The sequence below is a fragment of the Schistocerca americana genome, chromosome X (genome assembly GCF_021461395.2).
Source record: "Schistocerca americana isolate TAMUIC-IGC-003095 chromosome X, iqSchAmer2.1, whole genome shotgun sequence".
In the NCBI taxonomy this organism is placed as follows: Eukaryota; Metazoa; Arthropoda; class Insecta; order Orthoptera; family Acrididae; genus Schistocerca; species Schistocerca americana.
The window spans coordinates 837,682,194-837,699,906 of NC_060130.1; positions in this window are offsets into that span (position 1 = coordinate 837,682,194).

Below are 17,713 nucleotides of genomic sequence, written 5' to 3' on the forward strand. Positions count from 1 at the left end.
AAACCCACCTTCACACAGGCGTACAGGCGCAAGGAGCGCACCAGGTAGTCGAGTACTTTACTAAAAAAAAAATGGCTCTGAGCACTATGGGACACAACTGCTGAGGTCATTAGTCCCCTAGAACTTAGAAGTAGTTAAACCTAACTAACCTAAGAACATCACAAACACCCATGCCCGAGGCAGGATTCGAACCTGCGACCGTAGCGGTCTTGCGGTTCCAGACTGCAGCGCCTTTAACCGCACGGCCACTTCAGCCGGCCGAGTTCTTTACTGAAATTAAAATTATGAGACTGATCCACCGGCCATAGAACACAATTGAAGTCCCCACCTAAGATAATTTTTGTCGGGGATTTACGCAGCAGGTAAATGATTTCTTCTTTATAGAAGCTGGAACGTGCGGTAATACGACCTGTGCCAGAAGGGGCACAAACAAGGAGTAAACTGAGATCACAAAACGTGCACCCGATCCCCGTTCCACTGTCGAGTACTTTGAAATCCATCAGCGGAATGCCTTCCCCATAAAACAAGTCAGTGGCCGTAGAAAGTTCGGAAGCTACAGTAAAAAAGGTTGAGAACCCAGGAATGGAAAACTGGTCGACAAATACTTCCTGTAAAAAAACAACAGCCGAAGCTCTCAGAATATATTCTGTTAATATTCAGAGTAAGGGATGTGTATGCTTGCATGGAACTTCAACCCAGAAAGAAGAACAAAGAACGATAGAGATCCGTCAGTTGACGGAGCAACATACAAGTAAGCATACCAGAATCAACCGCCGAACCAGAGAGAGAACTACGAAACAGAACCTCATCTTCCCACTGCTTTCTCTTCGGCCGTGACGTGGTCTCTGTAGCTGTTCACGGATTCTACTGCGGCCCCGCGGCGCCGAAGCTGCCGCGTTCGGTCGCTTGGGAGCATCATATAGGTATTCCGCGTCAGATTGCGAGGGAGAGGCCTCTACATCCCACTCGTCCGCAGACATGGGTTACGGAGGGATCCACTGGCTCTTGAGAATCAATCAGTTGTTTCATAGGAGAAGGTTGTGACCCATAGGGGGCGCCAGAAGTCGCAGAAGGGGGATGGGAAACCGAGTCGACAGGAGAAGTGTCCGAGAGAAGCGTAGAAGACATGTGGGAACCGGAAGCAGGTTCCTTCACGGGCGTCTCCGAAGGGGCGGCCTCGACAACAGGAACAACGCCAGAAAAGGTGTCAGGGATCTTCTGCACAGGCGTGAAAGCACCTGTGGCTTCATCCACTATTTCGGACTGAGAAAGAGGGTACTTTGCTGGAGGCCCATCGGAAGGGCGAGCCAATAGGGAAGGTTCATCTGCCGCATCATCCTGTGGTCGGCGACGTTTGTTGTGAGAAATCATGGCGGGCACATCGGAATTAACGGCACCAACATTCCGACGCAAGGACAACGGGCGTTGTCGGTCAACGGATCACTGCGTCCCTCAGTAACAGGGAGCGATTCAGTCTGAGATCCCTGCGGGAGAAAGTCAGGTAAAGTCAATTTTTTACGCTGTTCGTGTGTAGGTTTTAATACCACCATACACCGCGGACAATTAGTACTTGAAATAACCGGTTTGATTACAATAATAACATGTTCCTTCTTGGCCACTGTACGTAATATGGACCCTATAACCACATACCCGTAGATGAGAAGGAATATGTTTTTGGCCACCATTTCCACCGACAGAATACCACTGTATACTTGTAAGCGGTGCTGAGCAGACCCTAGAAAACAGTCGTCTACCTCAAGCGGAAGGTTAAACACCTGGACATTCGTTTATATCACTTCTGCATTTGTCAAGAGAACGATACTAGGGGAACCATCACGGTGCGTAAAGGGTATCTGAGAACCGTGACGAGAAAGTATCCTATCAACCTGGAGCGGGTCAAAAACTTAACAAAAAACACATAATTCGCTGTCAAAATATGCAGTTGCACCTGATCAGTAGTGACTTTATTTGTATCGACTAACCAGTAATGTATCTCTAAAGAACCGGGCTGAACGTGACGCGTGGATTAGTCGAAGGTGAAGCTTACAGTACCTGTACGCGGAATTTTCGTGGGAACCATGGTGGACATCACGGCGCGAGACGACGCCGTGACAGGAAGGGCCGCACGAACACCAAACACTAGCCGACAACCAGCGGTGCGACGCGCACGGAGGCCAACACTACACTAAACGGACACGAGGAAATCTCGCAGCGCTACGGTAGAGGCGGAACTAATAGCACAACCTAGTCGCCCGGCGCGCGAAGCGGGAGTATACCACTCAGCTACCAGGGGCGGACATTCCAAACGTATTACCACGTGAGACTCATGTAACGTATAAGACCCGCGAGGTTAACCGAGATCGCTAATGCGCTGGTTCCTGGACTCGGGTAGGCGCGCCGGCCCCGGATCGAATCAGTCCGGCGGCTTAACGACGGAGGCCGGTGTGCCGGTCAGCCTGGATGTGGTTTTTAGGCGGTTTTCCACATACCACTAGGTGAATACTGGGCTGGTCCCCACGTCCCGCCTCAGTTACACGGCTTGCAGACGTCTGAACACATTCGCACTATTCCACGGATTACACTACACAGACAGTTGGGGTACAGTAATTGCCGGCCGGGGTGGCCGAGCGGTTCTAGGCGCTACAGTCAGGAACCGCGCGACCGCTACGGTCGCAGGTTCGAATCCTGCCTCGGGCATGGGTGTGTGTGACGTCCTTAGGTTAGTTAGCTTTAAGTAGTTCTAAGTTCTAGGGGACTGATGGCCTCAAAAGTTAAGTCTCATAGTGCTCAGAGCCATTTGTACTATACACTAATTCCGTCCCGGGTGGCGGCAGAAAGGGCATCCGGCCACACCTTAAATTAACCTTGCCAATTCCGATCAACCATGGCGACCCTGCGTCATCGCGGGAAGAAGGCACACGCAAAAGAAAGAAAGACTCATGAGAGGTATAACAACGAAAATGAGTACAACTTCTCGATCAGTTAATAAAATGTGCCGCACTGTAGTTTGTACCATTGCTTTCTGTCGTTTTTATTGACTTCAGTGCAATTACATGACAGTTTTTTTTTCAAAACGCATATACTGGTGTACTTATTTCGCTATAATGATGCACACGGTTGTGTGTTTGGATAACCCATTGTGGAAAAGAAACGAGACATAACGCATTTGTTCTCTGCCTCGTGATGACTGGGTGTTGTGTGATGTCCTTAGGTTAGTTAGGTTTAAGTAGTTCTAAGTTCTAGGGGACTGATGACCACAGATGTTAAGTCCCATAGTGCTCAGAGCCAGAGCCATAACGCATTTGATCTCTATTGTATTATGCATGCACGGTACTGTAAATACCGTACTGTAAATACAAGCACTAACGACAACCAGTTGGTTCACGACGTGCACAAAAATAATTGTGTTTCTATAATGTTTTATTTATCGCATTAGATTTTGTTCCGGATCTAAATCGAAAGTATCAAAATAACTAACTAGGCAGCTGCAACATAAAAACTGAAAATGGTCGCCCTCAACATTAAAGTCCAATCGCGTAAAACCTCTATCTCTCACTATATGTAGCAGTAAACGGTAGAACGTGTCGACATTGTAGTGAAGACGATACGCCGCATTACAATGTGAGACACAAAGCTAGGAGCTTTGGTGAAAACATATCACAAAATAATTTGCAACAATATTTGTTTGGTTTTTATTTTTGAAAGTAGACGAACACTTGAACTGATCATTGTCAAGTTTTATCGATGAGAAGCTTATCAGTACCTATACTTTCAATTATAATTTTTCTGTGAATAATATTTTTGCTCTACAGCTACTTATTTCAAAATATGATTTGCGGTAGCTATCAGTCCCTATTTCATGTGTTATTTAGTTTGACATATATTGGAATAGGAATGTTTATTTTTTCAGGTAACTTGGTACAAGAAAACAAGTAGCCACTATCTGCTCTAAAGATCATCATCAAAAAATAAGAGAAATCAGAGCTCGAACGGAAAGATTTAGGTGTTCTTTTTTCCCACGCGCCATTCTAGAGTGGAGTGGTAGAGTAGTAGTATGAAAATTGTTCGATGAACCCTCTTCCAGGCATTTAAGTGTGAATTGCAGAGTAGCCATGTAGATGTGACGGAAATATCATCTTCATCCTGCTTACACAGCGCGTGTTCTATCTCACGGCTAATAAATAGGCTTCAGTATTATTTCTGTTAAATGTAGTTGCGTAATACAATTTTATCATCCACTGTAAGCAGATGAAAAGCTGGAGGGAAAGGAGAACATATTTACGAGTACTCCGTGCTCTTCCCAGAAAGCAGTAAGAACGTCCTGGCTTTCCATTATCTACGGCCACGCTTAAAATATGAGTGGTCATGTCAGTCACATTTTTTAGCATCTGTGACTTTTGACTCTGTGTTCCCTTTCTGTTTTGCCGCTTGCAGCGCCTCCCCTGTCTCTCAGAGGTCTCTTGATCCCATCTCCGGTATCACCATAGCTAGTAATCGAACTTCAACGAAACATTTTCGCCGACAGTGTAACACGCGTGTGATCTGTCTTGCTGAGAAAAGCCTCCGTCCAATAGTCCTACGGCAAGCCCACCATCATCACACAACTCGCTGTGAGGTATACATTTCACTACTATTCGAAAGGAGCAGGTTGTATGCTGCAGCCGGTATTCATTCTTTGCCGACCGGTGTGGCCGAGCGGTTCTAGGCGCTTCAGTCTGGAATCGCGCAACCGCTACGGTCGCAGATTCGAATCCTGCCTCGGGCATGGATGTGTGTGATATCCTTAGGTTAGTTAGGTTTAAATAGTTCTAAGTTCTAGGGGACTGATGACCTCAGAAGTCAAGTCCCATAATGCTCAGAGCCATTTGAAGCATTTTACTTTCAGCTAACATTCGAAGAATAAAGCAGAGTGAAAACTCAGGTTTCTTAAAAGACGAGAAACTCTAAAAAATTGCGAACTAAGTTTAACGCAGGATATTTTTCAGTTGCGTGCCTGAGAACTAGCCCAAGTGGATGGGTTAGTGGCCGGACCGTACTGCAGCTACTATAAAATAGAGACGGTTCTTGAGTCCATAGGTTGAAACGACAAAACATAATGGGTTGACTAAAGCAATATATGAAGGAAAAAATCGTCTACTAGGAGAAAAGACAGAAAGGCCGTCCTTTCCGAATGTAGGCAGAAACTTCTGGAAGAAAAAGCATTTCTCCCATTTATACGCTCGCACTACCATAGCCTGCAGGACTGTGTTCACAGTCGTAGTGTTACTAATGGCGGGCGACTAATGACCTCAGAAGTTCAGTCGCATAGTACTCAGAGCCATTTGAACTAATGGCGGGAGCACACTTCCAATGTACAGTTTGCTCAAAAGTATCCGAACGACCTGAATTGCATTTCGCCTGATTCGCATACAACCCTCATAACGCAGCTGTCTAGCAGGTCCTCTCATCGCTCCTTGGTACAGTCGTTTGACTATTGAAAATGGTTCCAACACATCACCACTAGAAAACACTGCTCTGTATCGAAATACACTCCTGGAAATTGAAATAAGAACACCGTGAATTCATTGTCCCAGGAAGGGGAAACTTTATTGACACATTCCTGGGGTCAGATACATCACATGATCACACTGACAGAACCACAGGCACATAGACACAGGCAACAGAGCATGCACAATGTCGGCACTAGTACAGTGTATATCCACCTTTCGCAGCAATGCAGGCTGCTATTCTCCCATGGAGACGATCGTAGAGATGCTGGATGTAGTCCTGTGGAACGGCTTGCCATGACATTTCCACCTGGCGCCTCAGTTGGACCAGCGTTCGTGCTGGACGTGCAGACCGCGTGAGACGACGCTTCATCCAGTCCCAAACATGCTCAATGGGGGACAGATCCGGAGATCTTGCTGGCCAGGGTAGTTGACTTACACCTTCTAGAGCACGTTGGGTGGCACGGGATACATGCGGACGTGCATTGTCCTGTTGGAACAGCAAGTTCCCTTGCCGGTCTAGGAATGGTAGAACGATGGGTTCGATGACGGTTTGGATGTACCGTGCACTATTCAGTGTCCCCTCGACGATCACCAGTGGTGTACGGCCAGTGTAGGAGATCGCTCCCCACACCATGATGCCGGGTTTTGGCCCTGTGTGCCTCGGTCGTATGCAGTCCTGATTGTGGCGCTCACCTGCACGGCGCCAAACACGCATACGACCATCATTGGCACCAAGGCAGAAGCGACTCTCATCGCTGAAGACGACACGTCTCCATTCGTCCCTCCATTCACGCCTGTCGCGACACCACTGGAGGCGGGCTGCACGATGTTGGGGCGTGAGCGGAAGACGGCCTAACGGTGTGCGGGACCGTAGCCCAGCTTCATGGAGACGGTTGCGAATGGTCCTCGCCGATACCCCAGGAGCAACAGTGTCCCTAATCTGCTGGGAAGTGGCGGTGCGGTCCCCTACGGCACTGCGTAGGATCCTACGGTCTTGGCGTGCATCCGTGCGTCGCTGCGGTCCGGTCCCAGGTCGACGGGCACGTGCACCTTCCGCCGACCACTGGCGACAACATCGATGTACTGTGGAGACCTCACGCCCCACGTGTTGAGCAATTCGGCGGTACGTCCACCCGGCCTCCCGCATGCCCACTATACGCCCTCGCTCAAAGTCCGTCAACTGCACATACGGTTCACGTCCACGCTGTCGCGGCATGCTACCAGTGTTAAAGACTGCGATGGAGCTCCGTATGCCACGCCAAACTGGCTGACACTGACGGCGGCGGTGCACAAATGCTGCGCAGCTAGCGCCATTCGACGGCCAACACCGCGGTTCCTGGTGTGTCCGCTGTGCCGTGCGTGTGATCATTGCTTGTACAGCCCTCTCGCAGTGTCCGGAGCAAGTAGGGTGGGTCTCACACACCGGTGTCAATGTGTTCTTTTTTCCATTTCCAGGAGTGTAACTCAAGATGAAGAGTAATACCACAAGACTACAAATAGCAGGGAACACCTTATCACAGATAAAGACTGTCCTTAAGGCTTGTAAGCTCACATTTATTACAATAAATGACGTACCTGAAATGTTACCACTCTCATTATTACGTTAGATAGGTAATTCACGTAGTAAGTTCGTCGTATTCAACATTTCCTCTTCAAAGTAACATAACGTACTTATTATTTAACACAAAATGACATTAAAAATTTAAGTTATTCACTAGCTTCTAATTGAGAATATGTATGAATTTTCAAATGACACGGCGAACCGTCTCGTTCTGCATATGGATTCAAAAATGGTTCAGATGGCTCTGAGCACTATGGGACTTAACATCTGTGGTCATCAGTCCCCTAGAACTTAGAACTACTCAAACGGATCTAACCTAAGGACATCACGCACATCCATGCCCGAGGCAGGTTTCGAACCTGCGGCTCCGGACCGAGCGCCTAGAACCGCTAAACCACCACGGCCGACTATGGATTCAAACCCAGGTCATGCAGACTAAGCAAAGATTTCTTGACTGACGGAAACTAACAGTCATTCCTGACTAGGCATACAGAGAGTCATATACCGCGATTTTAGACAGCATCAGTCAGGTAATATCAACTTTAAATAACATAACGGAAACATTTTTAACGGACGCGAATTCCGACCCAGCATCTATTGTCCATGTTAAAAAACTACGAGAGATGTCAAATATTGCTTTTTCACAAGTAGCTTACTTGAAATGCCGTGAGGTAAAGCTTTGTGTTGGACAGGGATTCTAACCCAGAAACTAATCAGATTGTTATCGAAGCACAATCAACTCTGACGTATCGGATTTTCTCGGCAATAGCAACATGTTTTACCTGAAAAGACGAGACGAAACATTAATTTTTTCCTTCTCTGGACTCCAACCCGGCACCTATCGCTGTTCTATTCCAGAGGAATATGGGTTTGATACACCAGCAGCGACATGTGAGCATGTTTGAACTAGAAAAATTATGACGAAGAGTTCAGTGCTGACTGGTAATCGAACCCCACACATTTCGTTGTTGACTACGCACAAAGAGACGTCAGCTACCGAATTTTTCTGCACCACTAGCTAGGAATAACATCCTTCAACTTACAGTGATCTCGCAATTAGTTCCTTGTCACGCTGGGAGTCAAAAACGTCAGATATCGTTAGTGTTGACAACGAATGAAAATACATTAAAAATCAAAATTATTATCCACCAGCACGTAGGTGTTCTCATGCTAGAGCTTGATAACACATAATGAAAACATTAGTGCCGGGCCAGGATTCGAACCCATTCACGCCCAATATGTGGAGATATTGAGGACTCTGCAGTTTTGAACAAACAACAAATTGTAGTCGAGCTGTATTGTCACGAACGGATCAAATTCCGCGTTAAGGGCGGTCTGAGTTGCATTCCCAGTTCAAACCAATTTTATCGACATACAGAAGCTCAAATAAAAGATGGAATAAGTGTCCTGTGACCCTACATAGGGTTTGTTTCGTCACTAGAAATAAATAACTAGTATAAGAAGGGTTACTGGTGATGGAGGTCCTACATGTCGCCATTCATGACGTTCTTGTGGTTCAACCTAATGTCTACTTGGTAGAGAAGGAATGTCATGTTTAATGTGAATCTCAGACCACAATGACATTATATGTTCTTCACTTGGCGTAGCCAGTAGATAATAGAATCTGTTTCTCCCTATCAACAATCATCGGCAGAAGCTGGAATCGAACCCATACCATGTGCATACGAATCTATCAGGAATCCAACAGACCACCAAATCATCTTCTCTGTGACACATTTTTCTATTGTAAAGCCATTGCGCCACACTGGATAAGAATTCTGACACACAGTCTCCCTGTAGTGGTTTGCAGCATGTTCAGTACATTCATTTACTTGGGTGACCGAATCACCATGAACTAGCTGCCTCGGCTACCCAGTGCATACATTCGACTCTATTCTGTAATCACTGAAATAACATCACGTAACTGCCACGTACACAGAACTGCCAACAGTGTAGGATGCATAAATTTAAATAGGCAGTGCTCCTTTCCACTTGAGCTACTCTATTGCGCTATCTGTTTGTTGAAAACGTCGTGCAGTGCAAAAGAAAAGCTGTAACTGTCTGTCTCTCAGAAGTCTACATCCGGCCTTATGCATTATCTCACAACACTGTGGAATGCGGAAGTTCTGGAGGGATTGTGTTCGACTTCTGGAGATGCTGTAGTTACGGTTCAGCTAGGAGTGTAACAATAAGTGTAGTGCACTGTAAACAAAACGTCGCGAGTTCAAATACATTCACTGCTACATTTTTTAAAACGCAATTCTGCTGTCTGCTGAAGTTATCAATCTAGTGGAACTTTGAACATAATTCCCTTCACTTCGCAACCTAGAATAGTCGCATGTGGAAAAAGGGCCAACTACTGCGACATTTTGTTCTTTTCAGGTTTAATAGAAGGCCAGGAAGCAGATGCATCTCGACACTTTTGTATTATGTATGGGGAGAGCTCATCGTGCCAAAATACATCGGTAAAGTAAATATGGGCAATTTTGTCGCCTTAAATCCAGTTGAATATTTTAAATATCGCTTTTGAACAGCGTTCACTTCTCCATTAATTAATGTATGGACCTCAAAACCAGCAATTTACCTGAGTAGCTATAGAGCGGGTTCTGAAAGATATTGACACAATGTTTCGCATCCTTTTACCATAGGGAATCAAAGAAAGAAACCAAACACACTACATTGCATTTACTCTCTGTGCCTTGACTAACACATATGAATCCATGACAAAAAAAATTATTTGAAGAATCTCATATGAAAGGAAAAAGAACAGGATGTGATGCTTTAATTATATCACACTGTATCAGGAACAATGAAACTAATTCTGTGCCACTAGTCTCGTGTTTTACCTCAAGACTGTGGTTGTAGTCAAGGCTGATGTACTCAGGCTGCAGCCAAGACTTCCTCCAGGAAGTGCCGTAGTCTACAATGTTGCCAGATCGAGCATATTGCCGAACATACAGTTCTGTGGGGAGTACGACTGTATTGTCCGCCCTACTTGAACCATTCGGCGGTCAATTTTTTTGTCTAAGACTGTATCTACAACACATATTGCACTCTGAAGACCCAGAAGAATTAAAAAAAATTAGTTTATGAGTGCAACGTTAACTGTAGCGTTCAATGTTGTCATATTATTGTATACATGTGTGTAAACGCCTTCCAGTGCCAACTCAAGGAAGACAAGGATATACAGTCCAGCTTCAATATTATAAATACGCCTCAGTTTGTGTATGAACTCCAACCAATCTGAGTTTTTATTGTGAATTTACGGTTTTCAGCCAAGGAAAGTCGTTGCACGTGGAAATCGCAAATAACCTTGTCCTTTAAATAGCGATTTACGAGTTCTAGCCATTATTAGCCCCGTAATAGGAATTCCTGTAACGTACCACTTCACTAGCTCTGTGGTAACATGCTGACCTGTAAAAAAAAAAAAAAAAAAAAAAAAAAAAAGCGTCTGTTGTGGTTCGCTGTTCCAGTCTCCCTGACTGTGACGTTTTTATCCCTTCTGTGAATGAACTCAGTCTTAGATTGATAATCATTCTGAATATTTAGTAGTGCCATACCCATTGGTGTTAAACTCGTTTTCAACCAATGATTCTCACAGCTACAGGAACACTACTTGTGATACCTCTTGGACAAAATACTTATGCAGAGCTATCAGACGAAAAGATCAATCTGACAAAAACTGTGGGAAGTTCGTTTTACAACTTTCGTACCTGGAGAACGAGCTTTTCCTATCTGAGATATCTATGAACGTTGCTGCGTAAGACGAATTAAGAAGAAACTAAATTGGTTCAAATGGCTCTGAGCACTATGGGACTTAACATCTGAGGTCATCAGTCCCCTAGAACTTAGAACTACTTAAACCTAACTAACCTAAGGGCATCACACACATCCATGCCCGAGGCAGGATTCGAACCTGCGACCGTAGCGGTCGCACGGTTCCCGACTGAAGCGCCTTTAACCGCGTGGCCACACTGGCCGGCGAAACTAAATTCCTTCAGCTACGACAATGTTTAAAGAAATCGACTTAACGGCATTAAATCGTGGTTTGTGTATCATTTACCAGCCGTACTCTGCCGCATTTCGCTGGGTGGAAGGCAAAAAGCTTAGTTACAAATTTCACAGAAGGAAAAGGGGGACGAAATGTCTCCCACTGGAAAGTCATGTTGTTTTATTTAAATGATTACAAAATCAAGTAAAACGAACAGTGAGGTTGTCAGTAAAAGCACATTACTGTTGTCAGTCTGACGTTGCACTGCCCAGGGCCTGTAATGATAAAGAGCCGGTTTAAATCAGACATATTGTATACGGAAGTGGAAGAGAGAGCACCACTAAATTCTACAATCCATATGCATTGCATACACAATGCATAACAATAACGAAAGTAGTAGTAACAAATCAGTAATCAAGGATATTTACCGCATTACAGACAACTGTTAACGATTAACAGAATAACCAAGAAAGGGTGAGTGTTTAATTGGCTCACTGCATAGGTGTTCTTACCACTTTGTTACTGAATTCTGTTCTGGTTGTTTGCAGAGGGGAAAAAGAGAGAACCCTGTAGCCATACATATCGGTAGTACAACGAGATATTACCTATCAACTATCCTTGCTTTACATCATGAGACGAACATGGCGTCACCGAGGTGATATCTGAAATACATTTCTGTTTTCTCTGTCTCTCTTTTTCTCTTTTTATTTTTCTTTTAATTTTATGAGGAAAGCACCAAGAAGCGCGAGTAATAGGCAAGTAGGCATGTAATCTATTTACAGTTATTTTCATCGGGTTATATAATGCAAAAATACATCTTTTAAGTGTGTTATTGCGTAATTCCAATTATTGATAGTATAATCGTGAGCTTGCGCGCATCAGTGGGGTGAAGCCTATCACAGAAGCAAGCAAAACACAAATATTTCTTGCACCATGCGCAACACACAAACGAAATCTCGCTGCACTGACGTATTGTCAGATATATTGCTCGGAAAAAATATCTGATTCATGTTGCTAAATACAGCTCTATCAGATATCTATGTGGATGCGTACCAAGTGTATAAAAGTATGTCTTGAAATACACACAGAGGCACAAAGGGGTATTCTACTGATACATAGCCATGAACGAGAATGTAACTGGGGTCGACAGCATCGTCGTCTACCACCTTGACAAGTAGAACGGTGACAGTGCACGGCCGGTTACTTACGTTTACTGGTATCAAAGCTACAGCATGAAAACACAATAATGTTAATAACCTGAAGATCATTAACCTTGGAACGCATAGTAAAGTAAATCAGTCATCAGTTAGAAGATTGGTTTGAACACTAGAGTGCTTTAATAGGCACGGTCCTCTTGGAGGTGATATGCTGTTGCTTTCCTCCGACCTTTGAGTTGACTTGCCTAGACAGTTAATAGGGGAACCTACAGATTAACGTGGCTTTCGGACCACAGTGCAACTCGGCATTTTTCACTTCAACAAACACTGCCAGAGGGGAAATAAGTGTAAAATGGTAGATAAAATTCGTGGGACTGGCCAGGTATCGAACCCGAGACCTTCGTACACGTAGACTAGCTATTTATCACTTTTCCGCCATGTAGCCACCACTGATGCTTCCGCTTGGCATTAAAATTAAGGATCTCTTGTTTGTGCCTGCGTTCTCACTTGCGCGTCCCTGCCCAAAGTAAAGAGAATTGAATTGAATGTAGTGCCTTCCAGTTGGCATAAACAGAAAAGGAGAAAAATTAAACAACATAAATGGTCTCTCTTTGATGCCTCGGTCTTCATTGCCATTGTGCGTCTAATGAGAAAAAAACGTACACTGGAAGGTCATATTGTTTTATTTAAATGATTACAAAATCAGGTAAAACGAACAGTGGGATTGCCCGTAAGAGCACATTTCTGTTGTGAGTATGATGTTGCACTGCACATGGCCTGTAATGATAAAGGGCCCGTTTAGATCAGGCATGTTGTATACAGAAGTGGAAGGGAGAGCACCACTAAATTCTACAATCCATATGCATTGCATACACACAGAAATTACTGTTACAGTATACTTATGGGGCCCAATGGGTTAATTGCGTATTTTCCGGTGAGAAAGAGCACTGGCAAAGAGTCTTCACTACATTAGGTTACTTAAACTGGTGTCACTCTGAGCTAGAATTTATGGTCAGCGACTAAGTGTTAGGTCAATGGGTCGGTGCGGGGTTTGCAACTGCGGAATACTATCCCACATTACAGAAGCGGATATTAAATTTGAACTAGTATTGCGAACATTTTGAACTTGGACCGCTTAGAATGAAAATCTTTCCATTTATTGCAAAAGAAAACAATTGATTTTCTAAAACATTTTCTGTCATACACAACTTGAAACAGGTCACGTCGGCCAAATCATATGGAAGAACTGACAGCGACGTATATCGGAAGGCAATAAGATCCCTTGGCTTTTGGTTTGGCAGTATTCGACAGCCATTTCTAGGCGCAAGGAAATGAAGAAAGACAGCGCGTTTTTGTTATCAAGTGACGTCCTCATCAATTATTTCAGTTTTAATGTAATCTACGAGTAATTGTTGATGTTTGATATTAACATGAAAAGAATTCCGTAGACAAGGGAAGAACCTGTTCATGGGCAACTACTTCTGTAATGACCAAAAGGCATTAAATAATCTTCAAGCACATGTGTTCCAGCAACGCTATGCAGAAGTGACCGTAATAATGCAGGTAAAAATCGAATTATCCGGTAACTTCACACTTCACAGTGGATTTTCTCGAACTAAGAAATTTGCTGAATTAGTGAAACTTACAAAATGGCTCACATCGAGGCTACGATGCCTAGAAGAGTCTTTACATCCTGCTGACATGTCAATAGCATAATCTCTGTGTCAGAAGCTTGCTTCTACTTAACCATTTAATAGACTCGCATTTTTTCTATAGTGACTAATTTTGTAAGCTAATACATATGATCCGTTACATCACACTGCTGGGGCTTGGAAATGTGGCCACAATAGTCTGGTGGAACGAACTATCACAGGTGCACTGCATGCATTGAGGCATTTACTTTTAAGAGGCACAAACAGACTTACTTTACCTCCGGTAACCTCAAGAGAAAGACGTTATAATTCAGAATCCGCATTAAACATCACGTTCCTTCATTACCAACTGGGCAGAGCCGGTTTACGTTGGGAAGTGACATAGGCGGAAGTCATGGTAAACAGAAATACTGTCACCAGCGTAAACTTAATTACATTAGAAAGTTTTATTTTACTTGATGAACCGATGGCCATTTAAAGAAACAAATGTTGAAAAATTTGGTGCTAGACTGTTATTTGAATTTGTATCTCCTCTCTCGAGGATCTGAGACTCTCGGAACAATATAGTTCAATCATTTCGTTCCTTTTCCCAAGACTGCAACCTTCTCTAGGTCTCCTTCAATCTTAAGTATGTGGGTCCGAATACTGATCCAGTACAAAAATATTCATAATTTCATTTCAAGCCCTATCACGTGCACACCGGCCTGCTAGTGAAAATTAACATGCATTTTTGATGTCTGTTCATATGCTGCCAACATTCGCAATAGGTGTCGTTATTTCTGGTCAAACACGAACACATCTGATTGTTGGTGAGTAACCAATTGATACTTAAGCTATAATCGTGGATGATAAAGAAGGACGGTAGGTGTGCCGTTCGATTCTCGCTCAGGCGCAAAAATTTAAATCCTTATCTTAGATTCAAACACCTAGCAGCTGGTAAGAAAAACCGATACATAACATTTGATTTTATTTAGTTAAATATCCGATTAAGTGTTGGGTTCGTACCTCCATCACAAAACTTCACATCACGCGCTTCATCTTTAAATGCATGCACACTTTGTTACTTCTGAATGGAGGTATATCAGACATCTTTCGTGGTTAGTTAACAGGGACGAAAGGGTCTTGATAGGAGTCCTGGTTTATTACAAAAAATGTGGTCTTTTATTTTCGAGTTTAGATTTGGTCACTGATATTGGCGAGAATTTCGCTAATTCATGACTCTTCATGGCAAGTCAGCAATATGATTAGATTAGATTAGATTAATATTTGGTCCATAGATCATGACTGCGACATTTCGTAATGGTGTGGAACATGTCATTTTAATGAAAGATTTCTTTACATACCATGATGCAATTTCTTTACAACAATTATTTACCCTCTCATTCTTTTTTATATTTATCTCTATCTCTCTCTTCTCTCTCATCTCTCTCTCTCCCTCTCTCTCCCTCTCTCTCTCTCCCTCTGTCTCCTCACACACACACGCACACACACACACACACACACACACACACACACACACACACACACACACACACACACACATACACACATTGTTTTTTATTTAAAAAAAATGGTTCAAATGGCTCTGAGCACTATGGGGCTTAACTACTGTGGTCATCAGTCCCCTAGAACTTAGAACTACTTAAACCTAACTAACCTAAGGACATCACACACATCCATGCCCGAGGCAGGATTCGAACCTGCGACCGTAGCGGTCACGCGGTTCCAGACTGTAGCGCCTATAACCGCACGGCCACTCCGGCCGGCCGTTTTTTATTTGTATTTGTTTGTTGTGCTCGACTATCGGCCAGGCACGAAAACGTCCATAAATGAGTTTCTTAGTTTTGAGTACACTTACGAAAGAAATATAAAAACAACTATGAAAGTTACTGACTTATGATGCTTAGTTTACAGTCAGTTCCGAATATTATTAGTAACTACGCTCCAGTCTCTAAACCTAGTTACAGAAATGCGAATGAGACGCATTATGTATTCCAGGCCGTGCCAGCCGCGTCTTTGAGATGCCAGTTATGGTCACTTCCCAACCCTCTGTAGGAACGCAACGGTTCGTCTTCTTCCTGCTGGTACTGTAACTGAGATTTGGCAACAAGGTATGTTTGACGACTCTGTGATCGACGATTTACTTCCTGGTATGCACGGAATTAAGCCTCAAAGTTCACTTGATTTTTCCTGTCATTTGCATTGAATAATCTGAGTTATTATTGCTTGAGGTGTAACAAAAGGTTGTGAATTTACGGTTTTCAGCCAAGGAAAGTCGTTGCACGTGGAAATCGCAAATAATTTTGTCCTTTAAATAGCGATTTACGAGTTCTAGCCATTATTAGCCCCGTAATAGGAATTCCTGTAACGTACCACTTCACTAGCTCTGTGGTAAAATGCTGACCTGTAAAAAAAAAAAAGAAAAAAAAAAGAAAAAAAAGTGTCTGTTGTGGTTCGCTGTTCCAGTCTCCCTGACTGTGACGTTTTTATCCCTTCTGTGAAAGAGCTACAAGCAGTCAGATCAAACATCGATAAGGAAAACGCAAGAAAATACTTTCGGCTCATAGTGCAATGGTGAAAAAATTACATTGCTGCACAACAGGTAATGCCTCTTTCCGTTGCTGACAAGCAAATTTTGGGTTTTTATTAATACATACCTTTATGTATGAAATGCTACATTTGCATACCTCTTGAGTATGACAGAGCATACCAATTAAAAATCGAAATCTAAGTGAGTAGTATTTTACTAATTCAGTTCGATAGAGGCACGCATGTGTACAGATACTCAGCTTTATTAAAACCGACTTTCGTCGTAAGGTTATCGTGGGTAGTTTTATTTCATTTCTTATAATACAGTGCACAATTTTCGTAGGGTTTCTTTTAGTGTTGTTTAAACAATAGTAAACATGAGAGAGAAATTAATCATCAACGATAATTGCAAATTCTCTGATGTTATCTGTAACAGTCTGGCAATGCACATGCAGTTTATTGATTACATGCATGTAGAAAACTTGTTCTGAGTTAAAGCTGTCAAACAAGGTTTGAAGAAGAATAAAATGCCACTACCACACGACAGCAAATGTAGAAAATACAGGGTGTTTCAAAAATGACCGGTATATTTGAAACGGCAATAAAAACTAAACGAGCAGCGATAGAAATACACCGTTTGTTGCAATATGCTTGGGACAACAGTACATTTTCAGGCGGACAAACTTTCTAAATTACAGTAGTTACAATTTTCAACAACAGATGGCGCTGCAAGTGATGTGAAAGATATAGAAAACAACGCAGTCTGTGGGTGCGCCATTCTGTACGTCGTCTTTCTGCTGTAAGCGTGTGCTGTTCACAACGTGCAAGTTTGCTGTAGACAACATGGTTTATTCCTTAGAACAGAGGATTTTTCTGGTGTTGGAATTCCACCGCCTAGAACACAGTGTTGTTGCAACAAGACGAAGTTTTCAACGGAGGTTTAATGTAACCAAAGGACCGAAAAGCGATACAATAAAGGATCTGTTTGAAAAATTTCAACGGACTGAGAACGTGACGGATGAACGTGCTGGAAAGGTAGGGCGACCGCGTACGGCAACCACAGAGGGCAACGCGCAGCTAGTGCAGCAGGTGATCCAACAGCGGCCTCGGGTTTCCGTTCGCCGTGTTGCAGCTGCGGTCCAAATGACGCCAACGTCCACGTATCGTCTCATGCGCCAGAGTTTACACCTCTATCCATACAAAATTCAAACGCGGCAACCCCTCAGCGCCGCTACCATTGCTGCACGAGAGACATTCGCTAACGATATAGTGCACAGGATTGATGACGGCGATATGCATGTGGGCAGCATTTGGTTTACTGACGAAGCTTATTT